General features: G+C 42.2%; 1 protein-coding gene and 7 pseudogenes across 1 annotated transcript in view; all 8 read right to left on the bottom strand.

The window, feature by feature from the left end:
- The window catches only part of LOC119889225 (protocadherin gamma-A11-like), a 261420-nt gene that overhangs the window by 71127 nt on the left and 162319 nt on the right, over nt 1–27974 (bottom strand).
- Nucleotides 29–2593, bottom strand: LOC119889319 (annotated as a pseudogene).
- Nucleotides 3132–6287, bottom strand: LOC119889318 (annotated as a pseudogene).
- Nucleotides 6489–9259, bottom strand: LOC119889266 (annotated as a pseudogene).
- Nucleotides 12249–15417, bottom strand: LOC119889254 (annotated as a pseudogene).
- On the bottom strand, nt 15940–18539 carry LOC119889257 (annotated as a pseudogene).
- Nucleotides 21472–24114, bottom strand: LOC119889265 (annotated as a pseudogene).
- LOC119889238 lies at nt 24412–27089 on the bottom strand (annotated as a pseudogene).

Raw genomic sequence — 27974 nt, 5'->3', positions numbered from 1 at the left:
TAAAATACTCTACTGCAGACAGAGAGAGCTACAAAATGGAAACAATGTGGAACTGTGCTTTCATATTCGCTTTCCAAGGTGCTGAAAATGTGCCTAACTTGCGCCTTAAATAAAACTTATTAGTCTCATTCCTTCTGCCAACACTTAAGAAATAACCAATATGACCAACCTCTAGAGGAGAGTCTGGTTCATCCAGGATGCTCTTTTCACTCTGTATCCGCTGCATCGTCCCTGTAGAACTGGGGTCCATTATCAGCACGTTCTGACTACCAGCTCTGCCGAACTTACAGTCACTCTTTCTGGAGTCAGTCGTCCTGCACACCTCGTAGTTGTACACGTGCTGGAGAGTCCCTGTCCCCAAAGTGTCTGAGTAACGTGGTGGATAATACGGAATCACAGGGAGATTGGAGTGATACAGGACGCGAGACTGTCTCCATCTGTAGATTTTCACTGATATAATAACCACTAAACACGTGATGAAGAGGAAGGAAACTACAGCCAAAGCCAGCACTAAGTAAAAAGTCAGGTTGTCATTGTACTCCTTGTCGTGAGTAAAGTCAGTGAACTCCGACAGCACTTCAGGGAAGCTGTCCGCCACCGCCACGTTAACAATGACTGTAGCTGAACGAGAGGGCTGCCCGTTGTCCTCCACTATAACAGTCAGTCTTTGTTTCACAGCATCTTTATCAGTCACTTGGCGGATAGTTCTTATTTCTCCATTCTGTAAGCCCACTTCAAACAGCGCCCTGTCTGTGGCTTTCTGCAGTTTATAGGAGAGCCAGGCATTCTGTCCAGAGTCCACATCAACAGCCACCACTTTAGTGACCAGATAGCCCACATCTGCTGAACGAGGCACCATTTCAGCCACCAGAGAGCCACCAGTCTGGACTGGGTACAGAACCTGAGGGGGGTTGTCGTTCTGGTCCTGGATCATTATTTTCACAGTCACGTTGCTACTGAGTGGAGGGGAGCCTCCATCCTGCGCTTTGACGCGGAACTGGAAGTCTTTGATCTGCTCGTAGTCAAAAGAGCGCACTGCATGGATGACTCCACTATCAGCACTAACGGACACATATGAGGAGACTGGCACTCCGTTAACAGAGGAGTCCTCCAGTATGTAAGAAACACGCGCATTCTGGTTCCAGTCACGTCTCTGGCTTTCACTGTGAATATAGAGAGGCCTGGTGTGTTGTTTTCTACAATGTAGGCCTCATATGAGCTCCTCTCAAAGACAGGCGCGTTGTCATTCACATCAGAGATCTGTAAGGTGAGAGTGACGCTGCTGGAGAGGGAGGGCACTCCCTCATCAGAGCAGGTCACTGTTATATTATACTCAGAGGCTCTCTCTCTGTCTAAATCACTGTCTGTCACTAAACTATAGAAATTATTAGATGTCGACTTCAATAGGAAAGGAATATTCTCATTAATAAAACATTGAACTTTACCATTTTCACCAGAGTCTGGGTCTTGGATGTTAATCATTGTAACGACAGTGTTGGAGTTTGCACTCTCTGATATAATGGCTGATTTAGACATGATTTTAATGGTTGGTTCATTGTCATTAATATCAACAACGTCAACAATCACTTTACAAGAATCCGTTAGTCCCCCGTTATCCCTTGCACGTACATTGATCTGAAAATTTCTTTTCTTTTCATAGTCTAAGCGTCCAATCAACCTAACCTCGCCGTTGTCCTCATTTATTTCAAACATATGTCTGACGTCATCCAAAGTATTTGTGATTGAATATGTGATTTTACCATTTAATCCATGGTCAGCATCTGACGCACTAACAGTAGTCACGATCGTACCCTTTGCAGCATTTTCAGCTACAGTGCCTTTGTATATCGGCTGTGTAAAAACAGGTGCATTGTCATTTACATCTAACACTGTGATGAGAATCTGCATTGTTCCTGACATCTGTGGCTCTCCTCCATCTAAAGCCGTCAACGCCAAAGACATGAACTCATGTTTCTCTCTGTCCAGAGGTTTCTGTAATACCATTTCAACATTCTTTGTACCATCCGCTTGGGTGTGAAGTTTAAGGACAAAATTATCACTTGGCTTGAGTACGTAGCTTTGGAGAGTGTTAATACCTACGTCCAAATCCACTGCTCGTTCTAAATCAAATTTTGCACCAACAACTGCAGACTCACTTATTATGAATTTAATTTCGCCTTTTTCAAAGGTTGGTGTATTGTCGTTTATGTCTGTAATTTCAACTGTTACACTGTAAAACTCCATCGGATTCTCTAACACAATCTGAAAATGCACAGCACACGGTGTCGTATCACCGCACAGCGCCTCTCTGTCTATTCTCTCTTTGATAAAGAGGACTCCTCTTTCGCTGTTCAGCTCGATGTATTGTCTGCTATCACCAGAATAAACACGAGCGTTACCCAACTTCAGTCGTTTAACGTCTAAACCTAAATCCTGAGCTATATTACCGACCGAAGAGCCTTTCGCCATTTCCTCCGGAATAGAGTAGCTGACCTGCCCGAAGACTGAACCAAGAGAGAGGATCGAAATAAACAAGAGTACTTGCCGACTCATTGTTTGAAATGATCTCTGCAAGAAGAAACAGGAACCTCGTAAAATCCGTCAGAAGAAGGAAATGCATTAAAACAAAATATGAAGAGAGAACAGTCCTCGAATTTGAAGCAAAACAATAACAGTTTAGCTCCGACGTGTATATCGGCCCCTCTAGCGAAGACAATGCTGTCTGCCCCTTTCCTTTCACTCTAATACATCGAAATGAAGAGGCGGTACTGTTGTAAATATACTACAACTGCAACAGATTAGGCAACAGCGGCCCATTGAGTTCAGAAAGCAAAACTGCAGAACATGTTAGAAAATGGGAGAGGTGGAAAAGCTGAGAAAATAACGTAGATAGGTTGGAATTCAATTGTGACAGCCTATGCATTTCTAGTTAAATATATCTAAATTGTAACACAATCGCAATGTGTAAAAACCAAAAGATCAAACTACATTCCAAGTATGGGGGTAAACACTGACCGTTTTCTATCTGTCACTGAATAACACGTAGCTCATATTTATATACACCCCATGTTGCTCTCCAAGGTAACGTTACTGAAAAAGAAAAGACCACACGGATTTACCAAAATGATAGCTCATTTTGTAAACCATTTGGTAATTACAAGTAATAAGAGAGGTAACACCTTTCTAACCTCTAGAGGAGAGTCTGGTTCATCCAGGATGCTCTTTTCACTCTGTATCCGCTGCATCGTCCCTGTAGAACTGGGGTCCATTATCAGCACGTTCTGACTACCAGCTCTGCCGAACTTACAGTCACTCTTTCTGGAGTCAGTCGTCCTGCACACCTCGTAGTTGTACACGTGCTGGAGAGTCCCTGTCCCCAAAGTGTCTGAGTAACGTGGTGGATAATACGGAATCACAGGGAGATTGGAGTGATACAGGACGCGAGACTGTCTCCATCTGTAGATTTTCACTGATATAATAACCACTAAACACGTGATGAAGAGGAAGGAAACTACAGCCAAAGCCAGCACTAAGTAAAAAGTCAGGTTGTCATTGTACTCCTTGTCGTGTGTAAAGTCAGTGAACTCCGACAGCACTTCAGGGAAGCTGTCCGCCACCGCCACGTTAACAATGACTGTAGCTGAACGAGAGGGCTGCCCGTTGTCCTCCACTATAACAGTCAGTCTTTGTTTCACAGCATCTTTATCAGTCACTTGGCGGATAGTTCTTATTTCTCCATTCTGTAAGCCCACTTCAAACAGCGCCCTGTCTGTGGCTTTCTGCAGTTTATAGGAGAGCCAGGCATTCTGTCCAGAGTCCACATCAACAGCCACCACTTTAGTGACCAGATAGCCCACATCTGCTGAACGAGGCACCATTTCAGCCACCAGAGAGCCACCAGTCTGGACTGGGTACAGAACCTGAGGGGGGTTGTCGTTCTGGTCTGGATCATTATTTCACAGTCACGTTGCTACTGAGTGGAGGGGAGCCTCCATCCTGCGCTTTGACGCGGAACTGGAAGTCTTTGATCTGCTCGTAGTCAAAAGAGCGCACTGCATGGATGACTCCACTATCAGCACTAACGGACACATATGAGGAGACTGGCACTCCGTTAACAGAGGAGTCCTCCAGTATGTAAGAAACACGCGCATTCTGGTTCCAGTCAGCGTCTCTGGCTTTCACTGTGAATATAGAGAGGCCTGGTGTGTTGTTTTCTACAATGTAGGCCTCATATGAGCTCCTCTCAAAACAGGCGCGTTGTCATTCACATCAGAGATCTGTAAGGTGAGAGTGACGCTGCTGGAGAGGGAGGGCACTCCCTCATCAGAGCAGGTCACTGTTATATTATACTCAGAGGCTCTCTCTCTGTCTAAATCACTGTCTGTCACTAAGCTATAGAACCTATTTGATGTCGACATTATTGTCAAAGGGTTGTTATCGTTGATAAAACAGTGAACTTTACCATTTTCATTTGAATCTGGGTCTTGAACGTTCATCATTGCTACGACAGTGTTCGGTTTAGAGTGTTCAGATATCATGTTTGATTTTGACATTACATTAATAGTTGGCGTGTTGTCGTTCACATCGACCACTTCAACTATGACTTTACATGAATCTGTAAGTCCACCATCATCACTTGCACGTATGTTAACATGGTAAGTCTGTGCATTTTCATAATCAATCTTTCCAATCAATTTGATTTCACCGCTGTCTTCGTTTATCTGAAACAGTGCATGGGCTTGATCTAAACTGTTTGTGATTGAATATTTAATTCTTCCATTCGTTCCATAATCTGCATCTGACGCAGCAACGCTGGTGACAACAGTCCCTTCTGGGGCATTTTCAAATACGGTGGCTGTATAGGTGGACTGTGTAAAAACAGGCGCATTATCGTTGGCATCTAACACCGTGATGAAAATCCGAATTGTTCCTGACATTTGTGGATCTCCTCCATCAAGCGCTGTTAAAACTAAAGATATCAGCTCTTCTTTTTCTCTGTCGAGAGGATTCTGTAAAACCATTTCAACCTTTTCTGTTCCATCACCCTGGCTGTCTCGTTTGAGTACAAAATTATCTGTAGGTTTAAGATCGTATTTTTGAAGACCGTTTTTACCGACATCAAGATCTATTGCTCTATCTAATACAAATTTTGCTCCAATTGCAGCAGATTCGCTGATTTTAAAACTGACTTCATTCTCTTCAAAGGTGGGAGGGTTATCATTTATATCAGTAATCTCAACTGTGATACTGTAGAACTCCATGGGGTTCTCCAAAATTATCTGAAAATGTAACGCACAAGGCGTAGTCTGTCTGCAAATCGCTTCTCTGTCTATTCTGTCTTTGACAAGGAGCACTCCTCGTTCCTTATTTAGCTCGATGTATCCCACACTGTGTCCTGTATAAACGCGAGCTTTACCTGATTTCAGTCGTGTTATATCTAAACCCAAATCCTGAGCAATATTACCGACTAAAGAGCCACTCGGCATTTCTTCGGGGATGGAGTAGCTGACCTGGCCGAGCACTGAACTGAGATGAAGGACCAAGGAAAACAACAGTACTTGCCGTCTCATTGTTCTGTCCGACATTTTCCTCGCGAAATTTAACAGGACGAATTATGTTCCACGTTGACCGGATATTTATGTTCCATTACAATTGATTAAAAATTAGAACAAAAGGTTATTCCATAATCGTCCACATAGGTGAAAAATAGGGTTTATTCACTGTCGTTGTTTAAGTGTACGCCGACGTTGTAGTCTAACCCTGTGTGTGTCTTTCTCTCTGTGATATCATCATGATGGGGGAGGTTTCTCTTCAGATCTACTGTGAAAAATCGACATGCTGACCAACAGCGGCACTAAGAGCACACAGCAATGAACTACAGAAAGCGCCAGGAGAAAAAATACAGTACACGAAAGGATAGAATTGATAAAGGCCATATATTTATATATGTACCAGGAGAAAGGACAATAAAATAGTTGATAAAAACACTGCAAAACTGGATAATGGAGGGCAAACTTTGAACGGGACCAAAAACGTTAATCAAATAATCCCTTATGACACAGTGGAAACGAAAGAAAATTGTCATTTTGATATATGGACTAAGAGTTCAATTCAAATAATAATTAGTACCACCACTGTAATAAAGACAAATACTTGTAAACCCTTAGGTGTTATGTAAAGGAAGATAGATGGCTAGATAGCTAGATGAAAACATAGATAGATAGATAGATAGATGACAAAGTAGGACACTAATCTGACAGTATACTATGTATCATCATCAGCAGAACGATTGAACCGAAGATATTAAGCTTTTGTTCCTCACAAAAATTAATATTAAGTAACAAAGTATCAATCTATGCACATGAAATTGCCATCGGCATTGAATAAATCAGACAAAAACACAAGTGCCTCTGTCCATGGTGCTGATTGGTGACTAGCAATAAAAAGCGCATGTTAAGGAATTTATAAGTGACAGAGAATATGCTAAGAGCTAACAACTGAAATTAGCCAAAATAACCAACCTCTAGAGGAGAGTCTGGTTCATCCAGGATGCTCTTTTCACTCTGTATCCGCTGCATCGTCCCTGTAGAACTGGGGTCCATTATCAGCACGTTCTGACTACCAGCTCTGCCGAACTTACAGTCACTCTTTCTGGAGTCAGTCGTCCTGCACACCTCGTAGTTGTACACGTGCTGGAGAGTCCCTGTCCCCAAAGTGTCTGAGTAACGTGGTGGATAATACGGAATCACAGGGAGATTGGAGTGATACAGGACGCGAGACTGTCTCCATCTGTAGATTTTCACTGATATAATAACCACTAAACACGTGATGAAGAGGAAGGAAACTACAGCCAAAGCCAGCACTAAGTAAAAAGTCAGGTTGTCATTGTACTCCTTGTCGTGAGTAAAGTCAGTGAACTCCGACAGCACTTCAGGGAAGCTGTCCGCCACCGCCACGTTAACAATGACTGTAGCTGAACGAGAGGGCTGCCCGTTGTCCTCCACTATAACAGTCAGTCTTTGTTTCACAGCATCTTTATCAGTCACTTGGCGGATAGTTCTTATTTCTCCATTCTGTAAGCCCACTTCAAACAGCGCCCTGTCTGTGGCTTTCTGCAGTTTATAGGAGAGCCAGGCATTCTGTCCAGAGTCCACATCAACAGCCACCACTTTAGTGACCAGATAGCCCACATCTGCTGAACGAGGCACCATTTCAGCCACCAGAGAGCCACCAGTCTGGACTGGGTACAGAACCTGAGGGGGGTTGTCGTTCTGGTCCTGGATCATTATTTTCACAGTCACGTTGCTACTGAGTGGAGGGGAGCCTCCATCCTGCGCTTTGACGCGGAACTGGAAGTCTTTGATCTGCTCGTAGTCAAAAGAGCGCACTGCATGGATGACTCCACTATCAGCACTAACGGACACATATGAGGAGACTGGCACTCCGTTAACAGAGGAGTCCTCCAGTATGTAAGAAACACGCGCATTCTGGTTCCAGTCAGCGTCTCTGGCTTTCACTGTGAATATAGAGAGGCCTGGTGTGTTGTTTTCTACAATGTAGGCCTCATATGAGCTCCTCTCAAAACAGGCGCGTTGTCATTCACATCAGAGATCTGTAAGGTGAGAGTGACGCTGCTGGAGAGGGAGGGCACTCCCTCATCAGAGCAGGTCACTGTTATATTATACTCAGAGGCTCTCTCTCTGTCTAAATCACTGTCTGTCACTAAACTATAGAAATTAGTGGATGTAGGTGTAATTGTAAATGGTAAATTTCTATTCATTGCACATCGGACCTTCCCGTTTTCTTCAGAATCAGGATCATTTACACTCATCACAGCTACCACTGTGTTGGAACGAGAATCTTCACCGATTGAATTTGATGATGAAATAATATTAATTATGGGACTATTGTCATTAATGTCACCCACATCAATGGCCACTTTGCTTGAATCAGATAAACCTCCTCGGTCAACTGCCTCTATATCAATCTCGTACTTTTTGGCTTTTTCATAATCAATAGGCCCATTTAATGTAAGATGGCCGTCTTCAGAAACGTGAAATATTTTTGAAATGCTCCTCATGCTATTTCCAATTACGTACCTAACCTCTCCATTCGAGCCTTTGTCTGCATCGGATGCACTCACTTTTGTAATGAGTGTTCCCGTGATGGAGTCTTCTTTTACACTTGCTTTGTAAATGTTTTGCGTAAAAACAGGAGCGTTATCATTTACGTCTAACACAGTAATATGAATCTGCATGGTCCCAGACCTCTGCGGTTCACCTCCATCTACAGCCGTTAACAACAATGATGCGAACTCCTGTTTCTCTCTGTCCAGAGGTTTCTGTAAAATCATTTCGACCTTTTTACCGCCATCAGACTGACTATGCAATTTCAGCATAAAATGATCATTGGGCTTCAGTGTATAGCTCTGAAGACTATTCTGTCCTATATCAAGGTCTATTGCTTTTTCTAGCATGAACTTAGAGCCGGCGACTGCAGACTCGCTTATTTCAAACCTCCTCTCTTCCTTTTCGAATACGGGAGCATTGTCATTAATATCTGTGATTTCGACAGTAATCGGGAATATTTCTATTGGGTTTTCTAAGGCAATCTGAAAATGCAAAGCACAAGGCGTTGTCTGACCACACAGAGATTCACGGTCTATTCTCTCTTTGATGATGAGGAGTCCCTTTTCCTTGTTGAGCTGAATGTATTCTGCACTGTCTCCTGTGTGGATGCGAGCTTTACCCGCTTGTAGTCGTTTGACATCCAAACCTAAATCCTGAGCTATGTTACCGACCAAGGAGCCTTTGGCCATTTCCTCGGGAATGGAGTAGCTGACTTGACCGAGCGCTGAACTCAGACAGAGGACCGAGAAAAACAACAGTACTTGCCGTCTCATTGTTCTGTCAGGCTCATTCGTTGATTAAAACGACCGTGTTCTCCTCCCTTTTGCAATCAGCGTTCCAGATGCAAAACAAAAAAGTCTGAAGAATCTGTTTAATCAACATTTGAGAATAAAATCATTCCAACATGATATTCCCGGCATGGTGTTTCATCAGCCGTCGAATGTGCGTTTTGCTTCGGAGCCCGTCTTACTTGTGAAAGGACAAGGGATGTCCTAGTACATAAATATAAATTCAAACACCAAGACGCTGGTAGACAGCGGCCCACTGAGTTCACATCACGAAACTACATGAGTCAAAGGGGAAAAAGTACTGTTAACTATGTTGTTACCTCTTTGGTTGCTGTATAAACCACCACCCGGAAAACACTATTGCTGCGGTTTAATTTGCAAAATGGTGCCAAATAGTAGGACATTTTATCAAAGGAAATGACAACAGATATTGGCACAGTACAAAGGCAATCATCTGTAGCGTAAACGAGGGAGAAAAACTTGTAGCTAAAGGAAAACTATATAAAGAGACGTTGTTTTTTTTGCTGTCCAAGGTACTGAAATAACAACACTGAAAAACAAACTGAAATTATGAGTTTGATTATCAGATTTGTAACATTCTAACCTCTAGAGGAGAGTCTGGTTCATCCAGGATGCTCGTTTCACTCTGTATCCGCTGCATCGTCCCTGTAGAACTGGGGTCCATTATCAGCACGTTCTGACTACCAGCTCTGCCGAACTTACAGTCACTCTTTCTGGAGTCAGTCGTCCTGCACACCTCGTAGTTGTACACGTGCTGGAGAGTCCCTGTCCCCAAAGTGTCTGAGTAACGTGGTGGATAATACGGAATCACAGGGAGATTGGAGTGATACAGGACGCGAGACTGTCTCCATCTGTAGATTTTCACTGATATAATAACCACTAAACACGTGATGAAGAGGAAGGAAACTACAGCCAAAGCCAGCACTAAGTAAAAAGTCAGGTTGTCATTGTACTCCTTGTCGTGTAAAGTCAGTGAACTCCGACAGCACTTCAGGGAAGCTGTCCGCCACCGCCACGTTAACAATGACTGTAGCTGAACGAGAGGGCTGCCCGTTGTCCTCCACTATAACAGTCAGTCTTTGTTTCACAGCATCTTTATCAGTCACTTGGCGGATAGTTCTTATTTCTCCATTCTGTAAGCCCACTTCAAACAGCGCCCTGTCTGTGGCTTTCTGCAGTTTATAGGAGAGCCAGGCATTCTGTCCAGAGTCCACATCAACAGCCACCACTTTAGTGACCAGATAGCCCACATCTGCTGAACGAGGCACCATTTCAGCCACCAGAGAGCCACCAGTCTGGACTGGGTACAGAACCTGAGGGGGGTTGTCGTTCTGGTCCTGGATCATTATTTTCACAGTCACGTTGCTACTGAGTGGAGGGGAGCCTCCATCCTGCGCTTTGACGCGGAACTGGAAGTCTTTGATCTGCTCGTAGTCAAAAGAGCGCACTGCATGGATGACTCCACTATCAGCACTAACGGACACATATGAGGAGACTGGCACTCCGTTAACAGAGGAGTCCTCCAGTATGTAAGAAACACGCGCATTCTGGTTCCAGTCAGCGTCTCTGGCTTTCACTGTGAATATAGAGAGGCCTGGTGTGTTGTTTTCTACAATGTAGGCCTCATATGAGCTCCTCTCAAAACAGGCGCGTTGTCATTCACATCAGAGATCTGTAAGGTGAGAGTGACGCTGCTGGAGAGGGAGGGCACTCCCTCATCAGAGCAGGTCACTGTTATATTATACTCAGAGGCTCTCTCTCTGTCTAAATCACTGTCTGTCACTAAGCTATAGAACCTATTTGATGTCGACATTATTGTCAAAGGGTTGTTATCATTGATAAAACAGTGAACTTTACCATTTTCATTTGAATCTGGGTCTTGAACGTTCATCATTGCTACGACAGTGTTCGGTTTAGAGTGTTCAGATATCATGTTTGATTTTGACATTACATTAATAGTTGGCGTGTTGTCGTTCACATCGACCACTTCAACTATGACTTTACATGAATCTGTAAGTCCACCATCATCACTTGCACGTATGTTAACATGGTAAGTCTGTGCATTTTCATAATCAATCTTTCCAATCAATTTGATTTCACCGCTGTCTTCGTTTATCTGAAACAGTGCATGGGCTTGATCTAAACTGTTTGTGATTGAATATTTAATTCTTCCATTCGTTCCATAATCTGCATCTGACGCAGCAACGCTGGTGACAACAGTCCCTTCTGGGGCATTTTCAAATACGGTGGCTGTATAGGTGGACTGTGTAAAAACAGGCGCATTATCGTTGGCATCTAACACCGTGATGAAAATCCGAATTGTTCCTGACATTTGTGGATCTCCTCCATCAAGCGCTGTTAAAACTAAAGATATCAGCTCTTCCTTTTCTCTGTCGAGAGGATTCTGTAAAACCATTTCAACCTTTTCTGTTCCATCACCCTGGCTTCTCGTTTGAGTACAAAATTATCTGTAGGTTTAAGATCGTATTTTTGAAGACCGTTTTTACCGACATCAAGATCTATTGCTCTATCTAATACAAATTTTGCTCCAATTACAGCAGATTCGCTGATTTTAAAACTGACTTCATTCTCTTCAAAGGTGGGAGGGTTATCATTTATATCAGTAATCTCAACTGTGATACTGTAGAACTCCATGGGGTTCTCCAAAATTATCTGAAAATGTAACGCACAAGGCGTAGTCTGTCTGCAAATCGCTTCTCTGTCTATTCTGTCTTTGACAAGGAGCACTCCTCGTTCCTTATTTAGCTCGATGTATCCCACACTGTGTCCTGTATAAACGCGAGCTTTACCTGATTTCAGTCGTGTTATATCTAAACCCAAATCCTGAGCAATATTACCGACTAAAGAGCCACTCGGCATTTCTTCGGGGATGGAGTAGCTGACCTGGCCGAGCACTGAACTGAGATGAAGGACCAAGGAAAACAACAGTACTTGCCGTCTCATTGTTCTGTCCGACATTTTCCTCGCGAAATTTAACAGGACGAATTATGTTCCACGATGACCGGATATTTATGTTCCATTACAATTGATTAAAAATTAGAACAAAAGGTTATTCCATAATCGTCCACATAGGTGAAAAAAGGGTTTATTCACTGTCGTTGTTTAAGTGTACGCCGACGTTGTAGTCTAACCCTGTGTGTGTCTTTCTCTCTGTGATATCATCATGATGGGGGAGGTTTCTCTTCAGATCTACTGTGAAAAATCGACATGCTGACCAACAGCGGCACTAAGAGCACACAGCAATGAACTACAGAAAGCGCCAGGAGAAAAAATACAGTACACGAAAGGATAGAATTGATAAAGGCCATATATTTATATATGTACCAGGAGAAAGGACAATAAAATAGTTGATAAAAACACTGCAAAACTGGATAATGGAGGGCAAACTTTGAACGGGACCAAAAACGTTAATCAAATAATCCCTTATGACACAGTGGAAACGAAAGAAAATTGTCATTTTGATATATGGACTAAGAGTTCAATTCAAATAATAATTAGTACCACCACTGTAATAAAGACAAATACTTGTAAACCCTTAGGTGTTATGTAAAGGAAGATAGATGGCTAGATAGCTAGATGAAAACATAGATAGATAGATAGATAGATGACAAAGTAGGACACTAATCTGACAGTATACTATGTATCATCATCAGCAGAACGATTGAACCGAAGATATTAAGCTTTTGTTCCTCACAAAAATTAATATTAAGTAACAAAGTATCAATCTATGCACCATGAAATTGCCATCGGCATTGAATAAATCAGACAAAAACACAAGTGCCTCTGTCCATGGTGCTGATTGGTGACTAGCAATAAAAAGCGCATGTTAAGGAATTTATAAGTGACAGAGAATATGCTAAGAGCTAACAACTGAAATTAGCCAAAATAACCAACCTCTAGAGGAGAGTCTGGTTCATCCAGGATGCTCTTTTCACTCTGTATCCGCTGCATCGTCCCTGTAGAACTGGGGTCCATTATCAGCACGTTCTGACTACCAGCTCTGCCGAACTTACAGTCACTCTTTCTGGAGTCAGTCGTCCTGCACACCTCGTAGTTGTACACGTGCTGGAGAGTCCCTGTCCCCAAAGTGTCTGAGTAACGTGGTGGATAATACGGAATCACAGGGAGATTGGAGTGATACAGGACGCGAGACTGTCTCCATCTGTAGATTTTCACTGATATAATAACCACTAAACACGTGATGAAGAGGAAGGAAACTACAGCCAAAGCCAGCACTAAGTAAAAAGTCAGGTTGTCATTGTACTCCTTGTCGTGAGTAAAGTCAGTGAACTCCGACAGCACTTCAGGGAAGCTGTCCGCCACCGCCACGTTAACAATGACTGTAGCTGAACGAGAGGGCTGCCCGTTGTCCTCCACTATAACAGTCAGTCTTTGTTTCACAGCATCTTTATCAGTCACTTGGCGGATAGTTCTTATTTCTCCATTCTGTAAGCCCACTTCAAACAGCGCCCTGTCTGTGGCTTTCTGCAGTTTATAGGAGAGCCAGGCATTCTGTCCAGAGTCCACATCAACAGCCACCACTTTAGTGACCAGATAGCCCACATCTGCTGAACGAGGCACCATTTCAGCCACCAGAGAGCCACCAGTCTGGACTGGGTACAGAACCTGAGGGGGTTGTCGTTCTGGTCTGGATCATTATTTTCACAGTCACGTTGCTACTGAGTGGAGGGGAGCCTCCATCCTGCTTTGACGCGGAACTGGAAGTCTTTGATCTGCTCGTAGTCAAAAGAGCGCACTGCATGGATGACTCCACTATCAGCACTAACGGACACATATGAGGAGACTGGCACTCCGTTAACAGAGGAGTCCTCCAGTATGTAAGAAACACGCGCATTCTGGTTCCAGTCAGCGTCTCTGGCTTTCACTGTGAATATAGAGAGGCCTGGTGTGTTGTTTTCTACAATGTAGGCCTCATATGAGCTCCTCTCAAAGACAGGCGCGTTGTCATTCACATCAGAGATCTGTAAGGTGAGAGTGACGCTGCTGGAGAGGGAGGGCACTCCCTCATCAGAGCAGGTCACTGTTATATTATATTGAGAAACGACCTCCCTGTCTAAAGCGACCTCTGTAACTAAAGTATAAAATCCATTTAATGTTTTTTGTATTTTGAAGGGAATGTTACCGTCTATATTACACTCTTCCTTTCCATTATTCTCCGAATCTGGATCATTTACACTTAACATAGCTATAACAGTGTTTGGAGGTGAGTCCTCTAATATGGATTCTGATTTAGAAACAACGTTTATTTGAGGGCTATTGTCATTTATATCGATAACGTCAACAATTACTTTAGTTGAATCAGAGAGCCCCCCGCTGTCTACAACCTCAATATCCATTTGAAATGTTTTCGCCTTTTCATAATCGATTTCACCGATTAGGATAATGTCACCAGTTTTCAAATCAATCTTAAACAGTTCAGATAAAACACGCTGACTACTAGATATATGATATGACAATTCTCCGTGCGAGCCGATGTCTTTATCAGATGCACTTACAGTGGTTAACCTGGTGCCTTTGGGAGAACTTTCTAGTATTTTTGCTCTGTATAGCGGTTTAGCGAATGTAGGTGCGTTGTCATTCGCATCTAATACACTGACAAATATCTGCATTGTCCCTGACATCTGCGGCTCTCCTCCATCCACAGCAGTTAATACCAGTGAGATATATTCCTGCTTCTCTCGGTCTAGAGGCTTCTGTAGAACCATCTCTACCTTTTTACTTACATCTGCCTGGTTTTCTAGTTTTAATACAAAGTTATCAGTAGGAGTAAGCGAGTATTTTTGTAAGCCATTCATCCCAATATCTGAATCAATAGCTTTCTCTAATATGAATTTCGATCCAATCACAGCGGACTCGCTAATTTCAAAGCGTTTCTCTGCATTGGTAAAAATGGGGGTATTGTCGTTTATGTCGGTGATCTCCACTGTTACACGAAACAGTTCCATTGGATTTTCCAGAATTAACTGGAAATGTAAAGCACAAGGCGTCGTCTCTCCACATAAAGCCTCTCTGTCGATCTTCTCCTGGATAAGGAGGACTCCCTTTTCTTTATTCAGCCCGATGTATTCTACACTGCCTCCCGTATAGACACGAGCTTTGCCGGATTTCAGTCTTTTAAGATCCAAACCTAAATCATGCGCTATGTTACCAACTACAGAGCCTTTCGCCATTTCTTCGGGAATGGAATAGCTGACCTGCCCGAGCACGTAGCTGAGACATAGAGCCGAGAGAAACAACAGTACTTGCCGTCTCATTGTTCTGGTCGAAGTCGCTTCCTGCACCATAAAAACAAAAGCATTCCCAGTGCAGTTAATTCGAAGGTAGACAACAAAAAACTCGTCAGCAATCCAACATAGGAAGCAAAACAATATATCCAGTAATGCGATTCCTCGCAGTGCTTCTTATGAGCGCAGGCTGTGTATACTCTCTTTCTCTGATTATGTCCAACGTATCGACACATAGGGGCAGGACACAGACAGAAAAAAAATATCATCTAGTTTATCGCAACAGGCTTGCCAACAGCGACCCTTTGAGTTAAAAATACACATTACAACAAATACCTAATATTAAAAAGAAGTACTTTAGTGCAAAACAACACTGGTTATCAAACGGAACTAAAACCATAAAGAATTTGCCCAATCATTTAGTTTAGTGACATTTTCCAAAATACACACTTGAAATATAGTGCACATATTTGAATGTTATGATTACTAAAGCTGTGTTTGTGAATTATAATATATGAATAGAAGGAATGATGATAATATGACAAATAAAAACACAACTTATCGGGACATTTACTGTCGTTACCAGTGTCGCTGTTCATGGTGCTGAACGTTGTAACCTTACCTAAACTTCTCTATATGGTCTTTGTCGGACTGCTGCTGGAATCAACTGCTTTATGAAATTAATACACCAGAACCATGGACTTTGACTTGCATACAAAATAAACATTGTGATTGTTACATTCGTCTAACCTCTAGAGGAGAGTCTGGTTCATCCAGGATGCTCTTTTCACTCTGTATGCGCTGCATCGTCCCTGTAGAACTGGGGTCCATTATCAGCACGTTCTGACTACCAGCTCTGCCGAACTTACAGTCACTCTTTCTGGAGTCAGTCGTCCTGCACACCTCGTAGTTGTACACGTGCTGGAGAGTCCCTGTCCCCAAAGTGTCTGAGTAACGTGGTGGATAATACGGAATCACAGGGAGATTGGAGTGATACAGGACGCGAGACTGTCTCCATCTGTAGATTTTCACTGATATAATAACCACTAAACACGTGATGAAGAGGAAGGAAACTACAGCCAAAGCCAGCACTAAGTAAAAAGTCAGGTTGTCATTGTACTCCTTGTCGTGAGTAAAGTCAGTGAACTCCGACAGCACTTCGGGAAGCTGTCCGCCACCGCCACGTTAACAATGACTGTAGCTGAACGAGAGGGCTGCCCGTTGTCCTCCACTATAACAGTCAGTCTTTGTTTCACAGCATCTTTATCAGTCACTTGGCGGATAGTTCTTATTTCTCCATTCTGTAAGCCCACTTCAAACAGCGCCCTGTCTGTGGCTTTCTGCAGTTTATAGGAGAGCCAGGCATTCTGTCCAGAGTCCACATCAACAGCCACCACTTTAGTGACCAGATAGCCCACATCTGCTGAACGAGGCACCATTTCAGCCACCAGAGAGCCACCAGTCTGGACTGGGTACAGAACCTGAGGGGGGTTGTCGTTCTGGTCCTGAATAACTAACTTCACAGTCACGTTGCTACTGAGTGGAGGGGAGCCTCCATCCTGCGCTTTGACGCGGAACTGGAAGTCTTTGATCTGCTCGTAGTCAAAAGAGCGCACTGCATGGATGACTCCACTATCAGCACTAACGGACACATATGAGGAGACTGGCACTCCGTTAACAGAGGAGTCCTCCAGTATGTAAGAAACACGCGCATTCTGGTTCCAGTCAGCGTCTCTGGCTTTCACTGTGAATATAGAGAGGTCTGGTGTGTTGTTTTCTACAATGTAGGCCTCATATGAGCTCCTCTCAAAGACAGGCGCGTTGTCATTCACATCAGAGATCTGTAAGGTGAGAGTGACGCTGCTGGAGAGGGAGGGCACTCCCTCATCAGAGCAGGTCACTGTTATATTATAGTCGGAGGCTCTCTCTCTGTCTAAATCACTGTCGGTTACTAGGCTGAAGAATTTTTTCGACGTTGTTTTCATCAGAAACGGCATGTGTTCTTCGATTTTACATGCGACTTTGCCGTTTTCTCCAGAGTCAGGATCTTGGACATTAAATATAGTCACAACAGTTCCTAGTCTAGAATTTTCTGATACTGAATTAGTCTTGGACATGATATTAATAGACGGGTGATTATCGTTCGTATCTGACACATCCACAATAATCTTACATGAATCTGTTAGCCCTCCATCATCACTAGCTTGTACGTGTATTTCATAATGTTGTGACTTTTCATAATCCAAGTTTCCAGACAAAGCTACCACACCATTTTTTTCGTCGATTTGAAACAAAAGAGGTACATCATCCAACGTGTTTGTTATTGAATATGACACTTTTCCATTTGAACCTTGATCTACATCTACAGCACTAACGGTACACAAAACCGTGCCCTTTGGAACAGTTTCCACTATAGTAACCTTGTATACCTCCTGCGTAAATACTGGGGCATTGTCATTAGCGTCTAGTACTGAAATGTCTACTCGCATTGTTCCCGACAGCTGAGGATCTCCACCATCAATTGCTGTGAGAGTTAAAGAGTGGTGCTCTTGCGCCTCTCTGTCCAGATGTTTCTGCAAAACCATTTCCACCTTTTTACTTCCATCTTGTTGATTTTGGAGTTTTAGATGAAAGTTGTCTGTAGGTTTAAGCGAATAACTCTGCAATCCGTTCACACCGACATCTAGATCCATAGCTCTTTCTAGCACAAATTTTGCTCCAATCACAGCCGACTCACTAATCCTAAATTTCATTTCATCCTTTTTGAAACTGGGTGCATTATCGTTGATGTCATTAATTTCGACTGTAACGGTGTAGAATTCAATCGGGTCTTCCAGAGTAATTTGAAGATGTAAAGCGCAAGGTGTTGTCTGTCCACAGAGCGCCTCTCTGTCGATTCTCTCTTTCACTACCAGGGCTCCTCTGTCTTTATTCAGCTCGATGTATTCTGCATTGTCCTCTGTATATATGCGAGCTTTACCTGACTTCAGTCTTTTCAGGTCCAAACCTAAATCTTGCGCGATGTTACCAACTAGAGAGCCTTTTGGCATTTCCTCGGGAATGGAGTAGGTGACCTGCCCGAACACCGAGCTGAGGGAAGACATCGTGAAAAACAACAGTACTTGCCATCTTATTGTTCTGTCCGACATTTTATCTTCGACAAATACCGCAAAGAGATAATCCAAAGCGTTTATGTCCGTTTTTTTATAAAGAATCCAGGGTAAGATTGATTATCTTCGTGTTTCTTGAATCCAAAATAAATGACTCGCAGCGCGGATTGTCTCCCCGTTTCTGCAACGACGCTTGTGTGCTGTATGTGTGTCTTTTTCTCTGTTTAATATAACACATGATGGGGGCAGGCTCTACATTAGCCAACAGCGGCCCTGAGAGTTCAAACACTTGCACTGCAGAAAACTTCAACATGAAGGACGAGGTTCATTAAGACGAAATAAACATGACTTTCACTCATCACAACATGAATCAAACAATGCCTTAGTTTTGAAGAAATTAAATAATATTTAACTGCTCAATGAATATGTGCTATGTTGATAACAAATACACAAGAAGTTCAGTTGTTATGTAAGAAGATTCTGCAATTAAGAATGTAGTAAATTAAGAAGAGATTATAAATGGATCTTGTCTAGTTGATCAGAAACAGTTAAAACATTATCTCTAATAAATGCTGACTTAATAGTTAACTTATTAGAACTGAAAATATTCATCTGAACTTGTTGTTTGCTACAGAGACAGTGCACAAGATGACTTGCACCACATATGCAGCTTTGAAACATTACTCCCTCATTTACATCTGATTTAATCCACCTAGAAGGGTATACCTGAATTTAAACTGACACTATAATATAGTACATTTACAGACTATGTTCTATTAACTCTCGCATGCCTACACAGGCCTGCTTGATCTTGATTTTCAGTATGATTGACTGTAATTAAAGTGATTTACATTCTACAGTTTTTAAAACTATTTTGTTTTCTTCTTACAGCTCCACACTGTCCATAAAAGTAGTTCTTTGGATCAAGATGAAGCAGGATTTCAGACAGCGTGACTTTTTACGTTTCACTGAGATATATAGATACAGCAAGGTAGTGCAGCTAGGTGGACTGTAACAAGAGAAGATCACAACAACGTAACTATAAATCTATGACCATGGGTGGCTCTTTGCTGATGACTTAATAGGTGATCAACAACAAGTGGATAATGCAGACAACATGCAAAGTTAGGATGATGGTAGTGGCAATGCTAGAAAGGTGTATCTGGTCCTATTAACATGGACACTGAAGAGCTCATTGCAGGCAATGAACCTAGAAGATCAGTGGATCTTTCAAAGTCTGTGCTGGGTAACTTTAACTCAATCACAACTCAGTGATTCCCACACTATTTAACAGTATGCTATTTAGATTATTTACCAAACAAAATACAGAGAAGTGGTGAAAGGGGAGAAATCAACTGTAATGATAACTGAAATACAGAACAGTAAAGCAGGGAACAACCACACTGACTGTTAATTGATGTGTCATTGCATGAGAGTCAAAAATACTCCCAGGCCCCAGACAGACTATATGTCTTCATATCCACAAGTCTTCAGCAACAAAACAGATTACTTCTTAACATTCCATGGGATTATAAGAACATAAAAATGTAGAATAATAGAAATAAATGCTATAAATGTACATTAGCAAACATGGAGGAATAACTTTCTGGAAAGGGTCCCTGAAATGATGTTTCAGAGTGACTGGGCATAATTCTTCAACTGTTTCACTGGCATGTCTTTTGCATTGTCCCTCTCTGGATAGCGCTGTCCATGACAATGGTGCTGAATGCACAATAATATTAACCAACTAACCAATGACATGGCCTGTATTTTTAATTACAAAAGACCAAGAATGTTGCAGTTCTAAAGAAGGCTACAGTAAAATTGCTTTTTAGCAAATATTTATGATATTTAACAGGAAAGAGATTTTCAGATTAATAAAAAACAGTTACATATGCCCTTATCAAATATTATACTAACATCCACAAAGGCAGAATAAATAAAAACATATTATAAAATTAATCTAGTCAATCTCTGAGTTTACCAAAACTCTAGAATCAAAAATCGTAGGTCCAACAAGACAGATGACATTTCCTTTAAATAAGACAACTCATACAAAAAACGCTCATGAATGTGGGCTGACTTGCTGTAGTCAGTGTGCCAGTATAATCTGAAGCCTGGTTTGCATGACATATTTTAAAGTCTACCATATCGGAGTCTCATGCGTTGCATCATCCCAACATTCTTTAAAATTGTACTAACTGTAACAGAGAACTTTCAGCACTGTGTTTTAATGCAAAGCGATAAAAGCTAATAGCAAAATTGTAGCTTACAAAGGCAGACTCAAATTCAAAACTGACTTCTAAACTGTTTGCTTAAAATTCAGAAGATCCAATCTCTCTAAAAGCATCCACAGTGGACAGATTAATACATTATGTGTCTGTGACAGAGTCAGTAAATTTGTAGACTTCAGTTAATGGTTGGAAAATAATTAACAGCTGCAGACTTAAACAAGGCATAGCTTGTAGTAAAGGAAATTGTAAATGACAAATATGTAATCACATAATATAGGCGGATATGAAAGCAAGCCAGTAGGAACAAATGTGATAACAAATGAATGCACACTGTGAATCATGCATGTGAGCATGCCAGATCATCAATATGTGCTGTCACGTTTTCAACGAACAACTCAAACACTCACTGTAAACTAGTTATGCCAAGGGACGTGTCAGCCAAACAAAAACTCTTGTTGTGTCTGTCAATCTGTAATGTTCCAATTAAAGTTCTTCCCCTAAATACCCTACTAAAGGATAACTAGAGATAGCTGATACAGGACAGTTCTGGAAAATCCTGGATTACATTTAACTGCAATATTTTTTAGCATGAATTTCTGTTTGTTTAGTAACTATATTAAAAATTATTCCTAATGTTTTCACACATTTAATCTGTGATTAAGGTTGGGCTTGTATGACTAAGGTTAAAAAGGACCAAAACCTATAAATTGCTGAATTTTTCACTGAAGAACACTGGATACAAGTTTTATAAAACAATTCAAACATGAAGTATTGGATATTAAAGGTGTATTTTTAAAGCTGTTAAGACAGTAGGTTGTAAGGATGGAAAACTGGATAAAGAAGAAAGCATATGTTAATTACATTATGATTCTTAGCTTTCCATAAAGTTTAGTGAGCAACATGATTAATAGATAAAAAACGATGCGGCCAGTAAATGTGTAATGCAACACTTTTCATTCCATGAGACTAACCTCTAGAGGAGAGTCTGGTTCATCCAGGATGCTCTTTTCACTCTGTATCCGCTGCATCGTCCCTGTAGAACTGGGGTCCATTATCAGCACGTTCTGACTACCAGCTCTGCCGAACTTACAGTCACTCTTTCTGGAGTCAGTCGTCCTGCACACCTCGTAGTTGTACACGTGCTGGAGAGTCCCTGTCCCCAAAGTGTCTGAGTAACGTGGTGGATAATACGGAATCACAGGGAGATTGGAGTGATACAGGACGCGAGACTGTCTCCATCTGTAGATTTTCACTGATATAATAACCACTAAACACGTGATGAAGAGGAAGGAAACTACAGCCAAAGCCAGCACTAAGTAAAAAGTCAGGTTGTCATTGTACTCCTTGTCGTGAGTAAAGTCAGTGAACTCCGACAGCACTTCAGGGAAGCTGTCCGCCACCGCCACGTTAACAATGACTGTAGCTGAACGAGAGGGCTGCCCGTTGTCCTCCACTATAACAGTCAGTCTTTGTTTCACAGCATCTTTATCAGTCACTTGGCGGATAGTTCTTATTTCTCCATTCTGTAAGCCCACTTCAAACAGCGCCCTGTCTGTGGCTTTCTGCAGTTTATAGGAGAGCCAGGCATTCTGTCCAGAGTCCACATCAACAGCCACCACTTTAGTGACCAGATAGCCCACATCTGCTGAACGAGGCACCATTTCAGCCACCAGAGAGCCACCAGTCTGGACTGGGTACAGAACCTGAGGGGGGTTGTCGTTCTGGTCCTGGATCACTAATTTCACAGTCACGTTGCTACTGAGTGGAGGGGAGCCTCCATCCTGCACACTTTGACGCGGAACTGGAAGTCTTTGATCTGCTCGTAGTCAAAAGAGCGCACTGCATGGATGACTCCACTATCAGCACTAACGGACACATATGAGGAGACTGGCACTCCGTTAACAGAGGAGTCCTCCAGTATGTAAGAAACACGCGCATTCTGGTTCCAGTCAGCGTCTCTGGCTTTCACTGTGAATATAGAGAGGCCTGGTGTGTTGTTTTCTACAATGTAGGCCTCATATGAGCTCCTCTCAAAGACAGGCGCGTTGTCATTCACATCAGAGATCTGTAAGGTGAGAGTGACGCTGCTGGAGAGGGAGGGCACTCCCTCATCAGAGCAGGTCACTGTTATATTATACTCGGAGGCTCTCTCTCTGTCTAAATCACTGTCTGTCACTAAGCTATAAAAATCATTTGAAGAAGTTGTAATAGTAAACGGGATGTTGCCGTTTATTCTGCAGTTCACTTGACCATTGTTACTTGAATCTGGGTCAAGGACACTGAACATAACTATAACTGTATTTTGGGGAGAGTCTTCTAGGATTGAATCAGATTTGGAAAGTATGCTGATTACAGGCTTGTTATCATTAATATCAATAACATCAACAATAATCTTACTGGAATCAGAAAGACCACCACTGTCTTTAGCCTCAATATCAATTTGATAATGCTTGGCCTTTTCAAAGTCAACATCACCAACTAATATTACTTCTCCGTTTTCATTTATTGTAAAAATGTCAGACACACCGTCCACAGTGGTCGAAACGGAATAATAAACTTCCCCGTTTGATCCTTTATCTGCATCAGAAGCACTCACTGTTGTCAATGTTGTTCCTTTTTGAGAATGTTCCGCTATGGCAGCCTTGTAAACCGACTGCATAAAAACAGGAGCATTGTCGTTTGCATCGAGCACAGTCACATAAATCTTTACCGTACCGGACATTTGAGGTTCCCCTCCATCTACAGCTGTTAACAACAATGACATTTGTTCCTCTTTCTCTCGATCTAACGGTTTGTGTAGGACCATTTCGACCTTTTTATTTCCATCTGCATGACTTTGTATCTTCAGTACAAAATTATCTGCAGGTTTCAAGCTGTAATTCTTCAGGCCATTTACGCCAATGTCGGCGTCAACCGCTCTGTCTAACACAAATTTAGATCCTGTAACTGCGGATTCGCTAATTTCAAAACGTTTCTCGTCACTTTTAAAATTGGGGCTGTTGTCGTTGATATCGGTTATCTCCACTGTTATTCGAAAAAGCTCCATTGGGTTTTCTAGAATAATCTGCAAATGTAACGCACAAGGCGTCGTCTGTCTGCAGAGCGACTCTCTGTCGATCCTCTCTTTCACGAGGAGGACTCCTCTTTCTCTGCTCAGCTCGATGTACTCTGCACTGTCTCCCGTAAATATACGGGCTTTACCTGACTTCAGTCTTTTTACATCTAAACCTAAATCCCGTGCAATGTTGCCCACTACAGAACCCTTTGCCATTTCCTCCGGAATAGAGTAGCTGACCTGGCCGACAACTGAACCGAGAGAGAAGATCAAGATCAAAAACAGTACTTGCCGTCTCATTGTTCGATTCACAGTTTTCGCTGCGCCACAAAAAATGTTAAAATCGGCGTCACAATAAGAATATGTTCATATGAAAATAAACAGATGAAGGAATATCGATATAATCCAGAGATTCTGAAGCAGAGTCTATTCGCTCAGTGTGTCCATATCTCTCCGTGAACAGTGCTTTCTCCCTTTTTCTTTCTCTGAAAAATGACATTACATGGGCGGATCTGCTTCAAATCCTTTCCACATTTGCAACACGTTGACCAACAGCGGCCCATAGAGTCCATAGAGTGACATTGCAATAAAAGCAAACCTAATATCAGTTTAAATAGTTCAGTAATGTAAATGATATGGAGTACTGTAATGCAAACACTTTAAAATGAATTATTACAAAAAATGGCGCCATCCATTCCAGTCATCGCATAAATGGCATGTATATTAAAAAGAAGGAACAAAGCCAGAATTACCGAATCAACTGAAAGCACATTTTGACAATTGTATGACACGAAATAACAGAGAAAGGCGGAAGCGAGTTACTGCCTCTGTCCGAGGTGCTGAAATGAAGTTGGCAGAGAGCAGACACCTTTAAACAAACAGCTTTGACATAACCAAAGGACACATTTTCTAACCTCTAGAGGAGAGTCTGGTTCATCCAGGATGCTCTTTTCACTCTGTATCCGCTGCATCGTCCCTGTAGAACTGGGGTCCATTATCAGCACGTTCTGACTACCAGCTCTGCCGAACTTACAGTCACTCTTTCTGGAGTCAGTCGTCCTGCACACCTCGTAGTTGTACACGTGCTGGAGAGTCCCTGTCCCCAAAGTGTCTGAGTAACGTGGTGGATAATACGGAATCACAGGGAGATTGGAGTGATACAGGACGCGAGACTGTCTCCATCTGTAGATTTTCACTGATATAATAACCACTAAACACGTGATGAAGAGGAAGGAAACTACAGCCAAAGCCAGCACTAAGTAAAAAGTCAGGTTGTCATTGTACTCCTTGTCGTGAGTAAAGTCAGTGAACTCCGACAGCACTTCAGGGAAGCTGTCCGCCACCGCCACGTTAACAATGACTGTAGCTGAACGAGAGGGCTGCCCGTTGTCCTCCACTATAACAGTCAGTCTTTGTTTCACAGCATCTTTATCAGTCACTTGGCGGATAGTTCTTATTTCTCCATTCTGTAAGCCCACTTCAAACAGCGCCCTGTCTGTGGCTTTCTGCAGTTTATAGGAGAGCCAGGCATTCTGTCCAGAGTCCACATCAACAGCCACCACTTTAGTGACCAGATAGCCCACATCTGCTGAACGAGGCACCATTTCAGCCACCAGAGAGCCACCAGTCTGGACTGGGTACAGAACCTGAGGGGGGTTGTCGTTCTGGTCCTGGATCATTATTTTCACAGTCACGTTGCTACTGAGTGGAGGGGAGCCTCCATCCTGCGCTTTGACGCGGAACTGGAAGTCTTTGATCTGCTCGTAGTCAAAAGAGCGCACTGCATGGATGACTCCACTATCAGCACTAACGGACACATATGAGGAGACTGGCACTCCGTTAACAGAGGAGTCCTCCAGTATGTAAGAAACACGCGCATTCTGGTTCCAGTCAGCGTCTCTGGCTTTCACTGTGAATATAGAGAGGCCTGGTGTGTTGTTTTCTACAATGTAGGCCTCATATGAGCTCCTCTCAAAGACAGGCGCGTTGTCATTCACATCAGAGATCTGTAAGGTGAGAGTGACGCTGCTGGAGAGGGAGGGCACTCCCTCATCAGAGCAGGTCACTGTTATATTATACTCAGAGGCTCTCTCTCTGTCTAAATCACTATCTGTCACCAAACTATAGAAATTATTTGTAGATGTTTTTAAAGTGAACGGTATATTTTCGTTGATAAAGCATTTAACGTTTCCGTTTTCTTCTGAGTCCTTGTCCTCGATGTTTATCATTGTAACAACTGTATTAAGGTTGGCATTCTCAGATATAACAGCTGACTTTGACATTATGTTGATTTCAGGCTTGTTGTCATTCACGTCTTGTACATCCAGAAATAATTTGCACGAATCTGTGAGTCCTCCCTCATCGCTAGCAAGTAAATTTATTTGATAGTTTCGTGACTCTTCAAAATCAATGTTTCCAATTAATGTAACTTCGCCGTTTTTTCATTGATCTCAAACACTTTCCTGATATCATCTAATGCATTCGTGATTGAATAAGTTATTTTACCGTTAGAGCCTTCATCTGCATCTGCGGCTGTAACAGTTGCAACAACTGTGCCTTTAGGTGAATTCTCAGTAACTGCAGCCTTGTATGTGGGCTGTGTAAAAACAGGAGCATTATCATTAGCATCTAAAACTGTGATGACAATCAGCATCGTTCCTGACATCTGAGGCTCTCCTCCATCTACAGCCGTTAACACAAGAGATATCTGCTCCTGTTTCTCTCTGTCTAAAGGCTTCTGTAGCACCATCTCAACGTTTTTATTCCCATCAGCGTTATTATGCAGTTTCAGAGAAAAATTATCTGTTGGTTTTAACTCATATCTATGAACACCATTAATTCCAACATCAATATCGACAGCTCTTTCCAACACAAATTTTGCCCCGGTGATCGCTGACTCACTAATTTTGAATTTCATCTCACCTTTTTCAAACGTTGGTGCATTATCATTGATGTCAGTGATCTGGACTGTAACAGTGTAAAACTCCATAGGATTATCTAAAATAATCTGAAAATGTAAAGCACACGGCGTCGTCTTTCTGCAGAGCGCCTCTCTGTCGATTCTTTCTTTAACGAGGAGGACTCCTCTTTCTCTGTTCAGCTCGATGTACCCGTCACTGTCTCGGGTATAGATTCTGGCTTTTCCAGATACTAGACGTTTGGTCTGTAAACCTAAATCTTGTGCTAAATTGCCGACTAAAGATCCTTTGGCCATTTCCTCCGGAACAGTGTAGCTGACCTGCCCGAACACCGCGCCGACGGACAGGAGAGAGACAAACAGCAGTACTTGCCTTGCCATTGTTCCATCCGAATTGCTTTCTCGTGATTAAATGAGTTTATTTCCCCAAAATACTGATAACGATTCAAGGATTAAACGTTATTTTAGCGTATGCATAATCCAAAAGAGACAAAGAGGTCGACTTCTTCTTTTCAAATATTCCACAGGACTCGAGTGGCTGTTCTTTCCCGTCGTGTTCTTTCTTTCTGATATCGATGCAACATGGGAGGTGCTGCTAAAACCCTACAGTCAGCCGTCGACACTCTGGTCAACAGCGGCCCTAAGAGTTCACAAGATAAAACTGCAGAAATCCAACATACACGAATATCTACTCAGAAAGACTTGTTTTCCGAAAAATCTGAAGTTGAATGAAAGTGATAATAAACACAGTGGCGATATGAACATCTTCCCAAAACTACTCCGAGGACCTTGTAACCTCTTGTTGCATGTTTTTGCTGTTACTTTAACTGAGAGAATGCTGTACTTACATACTGTTTCATATTTAAATTAATCAAATAATTTGATTAAAAGTACAAACACATCCTACCATCATCACCTTTGAAACGATATTGGCAGTAAACTGAATAAGGTATAGATATACCTCCTCATATAAAATGAGAACACTGAGAAGAAGTAAAAGAAGTGGATAAGGTTATTGTCGCTGTCCAATGTTCTGAAGTGGACACATTCTGAAGAATGGCCGAAATCATCCCGACGCAAGTCCGGTCACAATACTCACATTCATGTGCTAGGATGACGACATAATCAGTGGCAAAAAGTAAGATAAACCTTTGATTAAAGAGTGTTGTGAAACAATCGCCTGTTTTTTCTAGATAATGCAAAGGTAGGACGTAAAAAAAAGACATGTGTATCTGCCTTTAGAACAAGTGAAGTCACGTAAAACCGACATCGATATTAATAATAAATCCAGCAAGGAGTTCTAAAAATAGATTAAAGCAATTAATGAATCACATATAGAGACGACATTAATATTATAGGCCTACATAGTAAGGACAGAGAGTCTAAGGAGACATAGAGATTATCATCTAAACTAGCTGCGCCAAAAATGTTTTACAAAAAAATGAGTGATTTGA

This window comes from Micropterus salmoides, unplaced genomic scaffold, assembly GCF_014851395.1.
Source record: "Micropterus salmoides isolate LMB-PRFRI ecotype aquatic unplaced genomic scaffold, ASM1485139v1 Ms_hic_scaffold_5, whole genome shotgun sequence".
In the NCBI taxonomy this organism is placed as follows: Eukaryota; Metazoa; Chordata; class Actinopteri; order Centrarchiformes; family Centrarchidae; genus Micropterus; species Micropterus salmoides.
The sequence above is the reverse complement of the archived record's forward strand: the minus strand, read 5'-3'. Positions and strand labels throughout refer to the sequence as shown.